We start from the raw sequence: 8,080 nt of genomic DNA on the forward strand, positions 1-8,080 counted from the left end.
GTCTACAGTGATATCTCCTGTGTGTGGTAAAAATTGTCAGATGGCGCAAGATAAGGCATACTACAGACAATAGTGGCCCATATAATATAAAGGGGATTGATCTTAATAAGGAGGTGGTATAACAAAATAATGATAGATTGGTGAGAATAGTCCTTATATCAGATAAGTTCATGAATGAAGTCCATAGGCTCTTAGCGGCAGCAATCCCAAAAAAGCAGAAGCAAGCTCTGGAAATAATACACAAAGAGAAAACAAGGATGCGCCAATCTAAGTGCAGTATAAAGGGCTTTTAATAAAATAGACGAAATACACAGCCAAATGGCTACTCACAATTAATATGAGGTTACAGGCATATCAGGTAAGTGTGGTCCGTGGTCACTGGTGTCCGATATGTCCTGGTTCTTAGAGAGGTCTGCACAAGTCGGGGGAGCTGTAGATGGAGCAGAATGGCGCTGAAGACAACCATAGGGGAGGACAGCAAACCGTGCAGAGAGCCGTACAGGACAGCGTGCGTCTCAGGGTGGAACGCAAACAGAGATTGTCGCACCGGAAGTGACGTGGCGTGGCCTATGGGAACGGACCAATCGGATGATGCGTTTCACAGCTCCGCTGTTTCATCAGATCCATGGCGTCCAATCAAGGAGGATGTCTTGTATACAAAGGGGGATGCTGCTAAAAGGTCAACCGGATGCAAATACAAGGAGAAAATTATATCTATACAGCACAATCGATGGAAATATCAGCACAGACATTAAAGAATAATCAAATGGAGTAAAATTTAAAAAATTAAATCCTAAAAGTAATAAAATCTTAATCTAATTCTGATACTCAAAATGGAAATTCTCTGACAGAATTTTGGGAAGCCACAAGGGGGGTAATTTTTCAAAAATAGCAATAGAACCCATAAAATATATAGCATAATGTAAAAGTTATATTAAAGGTTATTTTAAAAAATTATTTTAAAAATAAAACCGGTTGGCGATGCGTTACCTAACAATAATAAATAAGCGTATATGCATGTATACAGTGCCTTGCGAAAGTATTCGGCCCCCTTGAACTTTGCGACCTTTTGCCACATTTCAGGCTTCAAACATAAAGATATAAAACTGTAATTTTTTTTGAAGAATCAACAAGTGGGACACAATCATGAAGTGGAACGAAATTTATTGAATATTTCAAACTTTTTTAACAAATAAAAAACTGAAAAATTGGGCGTGCAAAATACTAAATAGAAATAGGAGACCAGCATTGAAGAATAAAGTCAGAATATACATAAAAAGTGTAGATTTGCAATTTTTTAGGTAACACCTTACGTGGATTCCTCCTGAAATGTAGCAGTCACATCACATGAGACAATAAGATTTGTTTACTAAATAGTAAAAATTAAATAGGCTTTTCACTTTGCAACTATTTTCCTCATAGCTTTGTGAATGTGGTGAAATTTTACTTTGAAAATACCTAAACACATGCAAGGAACATAAAAACTGCAAATTTGCTTGCACGTGACTAGATGATGGCCATCAGCAGAGCTTCACCTCATCCACTAAGTTTCGGGGGAAATTTCCTTGCTAAGTGAACAGTCTATTTTGCCTTTAGAAAATCAACCTCTATATCTAGGCACTTCTGTTTCTATGGCTTAAAAGCATCATATCTGTAGTTTGAGGTCACCTAAAGCATATGCCTGCCACTCTCCTGCCTCGGTTAACTATTATTCTCATTAGAATTCGTGATTGCTCAATGTTCTTCTGAAGACCTGCTGCAGTGTCCCACTTGTTGTTGTTCAAAAAAAATTAGTTTTATATCTTTGTTTGAAGCCTGAAATGTGGCAAAAGGTCGCAAAGTTCAAGGGGGCCGAATACTTTCACAAGGCACTGTACATATAACTATAAGAGAACCTTTCATAAGAAGAACACGTGTAATGGAAATTACTGGTGGAGGAAAAATGAATAAATAGAATATGTGAAATATAGTGAAATGAAAGAAAAGAATGAAAGTAAGAAATGGAGAATGAGAAGAGAAAAATAAAATAAATAATAAAAAATGAAAAAAATATATATATATATATATATATATATATATATATATATATATATATATATATATATAAAAATATAATGATAATCAAAAATAAATGTAAATAAAAATAGAAATAAATATAAAAATAACAGAAATAAAAATAGGTATACAAAAAGGAGAGGAAAAAAAGAAAGAAAAAGGAGATCAAAGAATTACTGGTACAAGCTCCTATAAAAGACACGGATAGTATATGATGGCTGAGTCCAAATATAGTGCGATCCTCATCTTATTAGGAGTTTGTTGCACATCGTCATACAATAAAAATGATAATAATAATGATACATATACATATAGTGAAGCATAATGTCTACATGCATATGCAAGGGAGGAGACACATGCACAGACACTCATAGGGAGCGTGAAAAAATGCCCAAAATTATATGTATGAGAATTATACATATATATATGCAAGAAAAATCAGACGGATGTATATAAGAAGAAAATAATGTATGTGAAAGGCAACTCATTAAATGATGGTATTAGTCTCTATTTCCTCGTTGAGGCCATGAGGCGACATAGTATTTAAAGAGTAGATCCAGTATGTTTCCTGTCTGCAGGACATTTTTTATTATTTATTTTATTTTTCTTATTTCATTCTTTTCTTTCATTTCACTATATTTCACATATTCTATTTATTAATTTTTTTTTTTTTCATTTTTCCTCCACCAGTAATTATTTCCATTACACTTGTTCTTCTTATGAAAGGTTCTCTTATAGTTATATGTATACATGCATATACGCTTATTTTTTATTGTTGGGTAACGCATCGCCATCCGTTTTATTTTTGACCACTGGGCTTGTAAACCCACTTAATAACCAGACCAATTTTCAGCTTTCGGTGCTCTCACAGTTTGAATGACAATAACTCAGTCATACAACACTGTAACCATATGAAATTTTTGTCCTTTTTTTCCCCACAAATAGAGCTTTCTTTTGGTGGTATTTGATCACCTCAGCGATTTTTATTTTTTTCGCTATAAATGAAAAAAAACGAAAATGTTGTAAAAAAAATTAATCTTTCTTCATTTCTATCATAACATTTTGCAAAAAAGTAATTTCTCTTATCGTCCATGGACGGACACAGCTCCTTAAATCTTGACAAGTGGGTTATGTTCCCTGTTTACAGGAGAGGACTAGGCAGAAACATGTTAAATAGTTAAATACATGTTACATTAACAGAGTTGAACAGCCCCGCCCAGGGGGCGGTCCCTCCAGACATAACCCTCCTCACTGCAGCTTGCAGCCTCAGTTTCGTTCTGCCTAGCAAAGGAGAAGGACGTATGGCTCCCTTTGGGCCCAGCGCCCTGAGGAGAAATTTTATTTTACTTTACTTTTTCTTGAAGAATCTTCTTTCAACTGTTGGCTGAGAGACAGGCTGGATATTATAGATCCTTGTAGTCTACTCAGTCCGACCAGCAAGCGTGGGCACACCTTTGCAAAGAGGCTTGGTCTGCCACGCCATACCTCATGACTCCTGAGGTGGCCGGTGAGCTTTGCTCCGAGGTCCACATATGACTGAGCTGTGGTGTTGTCTCAATCACAGTGGACCGGGCCGACAGCTACCTCCATTTCGGTTGTAGTTCTGTCAGGAATGCGTCAGCGAGTCCTCGCTTGGACGGGTAAGTACAGTCCCTCCTGCTTCGGTGGGTTGGTACAGCTGGGCATTCCTGGGGTTCGGGGGTCCCTTCCCCTTACTTCCCTGCTCCTTTCCCTTGCTGCATTGCTAACATTGCCGCTGTCAGGGGGGAGGGGGCCTTCCTGAGGGGACTGTTATCTGGCCTGTGTTTTTTCTTTTTTGTATTGGGCTTTCCTGTGAGGTAAAAAGCCCTGTGATGAGCACAGATGTTTATGATTATACTTCAGCAGACGCTGACTGATTGGTGACACCTGTAACGGTTTTGCTTTTTATGCTGTATCTGTGTCTTATCCTTACATAAAACAGCCCTATGAGGCTTTTCCTGTTTAAACACAGGTCCCTGCAAAAGTTACCTCACGGTTCTTTTCCTCTCACAGACAGCACTGGGCAGTCTCCTCCTGAGGTGAGTCCCCTGGTTACCCCTGTTCAGCGCAGCAAGTGGGTGAGAGGCCCTGAATAGGGCTCTAGGAGCTTTTGTCTATTTGTATGGACAGGTGTGCATATTATAATACACACTATATGTAAATATTGGAGTCAGTATCTGGGTCCTTCCCCACATGCTGGTGGTGGCAGCAGGTGTTAGCACCTGTGATTCCCACAGAGTTTTTATTGTTAGTCCTGGACACAGTTTGTGCCAGGGTGGGGGTGGACTGCGGGCGGGCGGTAAAAGAGTGCCCCCTTCCCCCGTTATCCCCTGGGGAATGCTCTGTTATGGAGCCATGGACTAGGTACCTAGTTAAAAAAAAAAAAAAAAAGGGCAGAATAAGGCATTTATGGGTGCGCTTTTTACTGCTGCAAGGGACTCTCCTAAGCTGCATAGTGCAGCTGGGTTTCCGCTGAGGGCTCGGTCTTTTTTGGATCACACAAATCAGACCGCTGTGTAGGTTTTTTCCTTCTGTGCCCTTCTTTGATAATTTCTGAGATGCGGAATGAGAAAAGCCACTGAGGGCTTTTGTAGTCCCTCACCGCCGGGCGGGAACCCCTACTTGTATGGATCTGACTGATAGAAGATCCGAAGTACTGACCCGTTCCATGTTTACCATGCTGGGGTCTGGCTTGCGGCCTATTGTGGCCACTACACTGGGGTCTCAGTGGTCGCTGGCGCTATTTTTTTTGGGAGATTTTTCAATTACATTGAAAACTCCCATTGGCGCCCATTTTGTCGTAGCCACGCTATGGCGCAGCTTACATTGTGCTGGCCTTTTTCCTGTGGCCGCGTTCTGAACGCTCGGCGGCCATCTTGGAGTAGTCCTGACCCCTAGTGCTGTATACAACTCACAGAGTGAGCATTTTGCACCAGACAGTGGAGGAGCACCGACTCTCTCCTGAGGTTATTAGCCTAGCGGACCAGCTGGTCCAGGGCCTCATATAGGTCTGTGATGCTTCATTGAATGCTGCGCCCTTGTTATCCAGGGCGTCTGTTTCAGAATGGTTTTATGCACACGGTGGTGTAGTGCTTAACTCCATTACTTGGCAGCAAAAGAGTCATTGGTTCAAATCTGCACACTGACGCCAATCTGCCTGGAGCTTGCATTGTCGCTCCCTGTGTCTGTGTGGGTTTCCTCCGGGTACTCCGGTTTCCTCCAAAGACATGTGTGCATACACCTACATAATATACATACACACTATGTGTGTGTATTATTTAGGGGCAACCCTCCCAGGCCGTCAAAGGCCCAGCTGGGGGACTAATCTGTCCCTGGGTGCATAAGCCGATCACGCCGGCACCCAAATCCTGCCAATGTATATAGCCTTCCCTCCCTGTCTCTAGGTGGGAGGGGCGGCTTGCAGGTTCACAATTCAGTAAAACCTCCCTGCTCTCCGACTAGTGGGTCTGCGAGGTGGTCTCTTCGGAGTACTAGATAGGGTTTTCCTCCTATCCACAGAACAAAGTTCTGTCCTTGTGTCTTCCCCTCCCGGCACGTCGGTCTGCCTTGGGCAGTGTGGGATTTGCTAAGCTGCAAGGTAATTTTACCTTTCCTGCAGGACGAGAGTTTTGGGGTTTTCTATGGGCCTCAGGCCCTAAATACCTTTGTGAACGTCGGGTAGTTCCGCATGGAATCCATTTGTTCGGTGGTAGCTGCGCTTCATCCGGGGGATGTCCTGACGTCCTCGGACATCAGGGACGCATACATGCATGTCCCGTTTTTTGCACATGTCACAGTGTTTTTTTCTGTGCTTCGTGATGAGAGAAGGGTCTCTGTCAGCCTGTGGCCCTCCCTTTTGATCTGGCGTCAGCACCATGGGTTTTCAGCTAGGAGCTCGCACTTATTTGAATTTTGTTGGGACAGCGAGGCTTTGCCTCATTGGCTACTTTGACGACTTTCTTCTGAGAGCAGCTTCTGTCTCCGACCTAGTGGATGGGTTATTCCCATTCAGACCCTCCGAAGATTCGGGTGGATGTTAAACGTTTAGGCCAGAAAGTGTAGCTCAGTGGCAGCAAGCCTGCCCTACATGTGTGCGACCCAGGGTTCAAATTATGGGCATGCTAGGTTTCCGACTCAGCGTTGGAGTATCTAGTGTTGATCCAGACTCCTCAGTGGCAAAGGTCCTTCTTCCCCTGGAGAAATTGCAGACTCTTCAGTCTGCGGAGAAGGTATTGGCATCACGCAATCGGTCTTCTCTCCGGGCGCCTGCTGGTTCAGGGTCTGTGGGTAGCCTCCTTCAAGGTGGTACTGTATGCCCAGTTCCACACCCTGGTTTTCCAGTGGAACTACTGTCCAGGTGGTAAAAATCTCTTGTTTCTGAAATCATTAGATTCCTGTGCGCCACCTAGTCAGAGTCTCTCTGAGTTGGTGACAGAGATTCCCGACTCTTCGGTCCGGGAAGTTGTTGCTTCCTTCCAGTGGTCGGTGTTTACGACGAATGCCAGCTCACGGGTTGTGAACCTGGAGGTTCACAAAACTGGGGGGTCCAGTCGGCCCTGAGTCGCTGGACTTGCGTGGACCTATGACCACACCTCCTTGAATGTGTCTGGTCTCGGTAGCTACCCAGGGTCGGGCCTGGCTAGTGCCTGGTGGAAGACCGCCTGGGAATACCAGGTGCTGTCTACTGTTCATTGTCCTATTTTAGGCGATCAGGCTATACTTCTCCTTGTGGTCGACCAATCTGGTTTCAGCCGGACAACGCCACGGCCGTGTCTTCAGTCTACCATCAGGTATGCCGGCAGGCAGACTACTGGAGTCGCCAGATGCTGGACCAGGGCGACTGGTCTTTGTGCTTGGGGTGTTTCGGCTCCCTTGCAGGAGGTGAGCCTCACATGGCATGGATCTCCTGGCAGCTTGTCTCCGCCGCAAGGGTGTCAGTTAGTGGCCAGGTCTAGTGATCTTGTAAAGACGCGTCAGTCGCGCTGGTGGCCCTGTGTTGTCTGTATCGGTGATTTTTTGCCATTCCTCCATGGTAGTTGCTTCCTCGGCCGCTCCACAGAGTGGATGCTGAGGAGATCCCGATGATTCTAATCGCTCCAGATTACTCTCGGCGTCCTTGGTACGCTGATATCGGGCGCCTGGTAGCGGAGGCACCCTGGCGATTGCCAGGGCAGGAGGTTCCTGTCTCAAGGTCCCATACTTCCTCCTGTTGTACAGTCACTGACTTGCTTAACATGGTTATTGGAAGCCAGACTTTAGGTGACCAGGGTCTGTCTGACTCGGTCATCTCAACAGGGCACCGTAGTCTTCTTCCGGAGGATCTACCGTCGCACCTCTCTTGGTGCGAAGGGATGGAGTGACGTCCACGGGCGTACTTTCAATGTCCAGGGTCCTGCTGTTTTTAAAGCTTGGATTGGATCTAAAAATTGCTTAAAGCACCGTTTGGGGGCAGATTTCAGGCTTGGCTGTGTTCTTTTAGTGGCCTTTTTGCGGCCCGTTCCCTGGTGGGTCCCCTTTTTTTGTGTGCAAGGGTTTTGTCATATACTTTCCCCTCTTGGCCCATCTCTTCCCCCATGAGTTTTGACTCTGGTGCTCTCGGTTCTTCAGGAACCTTCCTTTTGGAAACATCAGAGAGATTTTCTCTTGACACTATCTCAGAAGGTGGCCCCTTTAGTGGCCTTTACCTCTGTTAGAGGGGTTTCTGAGTTGGCGGTCTTGTCTTGCAAGCCGCCATGCTTGATCCCCCATAAGGATTAGGTGATGGTGCGCCCGCGACCTTCCCTTCTTCCGAAGGAGGTTTCGGCCTTTCATACTTTAGGCGTGGTACGCGCTTTGCGGGTATACCAGCCTACTACGGCTCCATTTCGGAGCTTCTGACTCTCTTTTGTGTCGGTGTCTGGTCCACAAAAGGGCCTGGCGGTCTCGTCGACCACCATTTCTCGGTGGATCGGGCAGGCCGTCATACAGGCCTATGCTCCTAAGGGCGGACCCCCCTTTCCGGTCA

Source organism: Rana temporaria, chromosome 1, assembly GCF_905171775.1.
Source record: "Rana temporaria chromosome 1, aRanTem1.1, whole genome shotgun sequence".
NCBI lineage: Eukaryota > Metazoa > Chordata > Amphibia > Anura > Ranidae > Rana > Rana temporaria.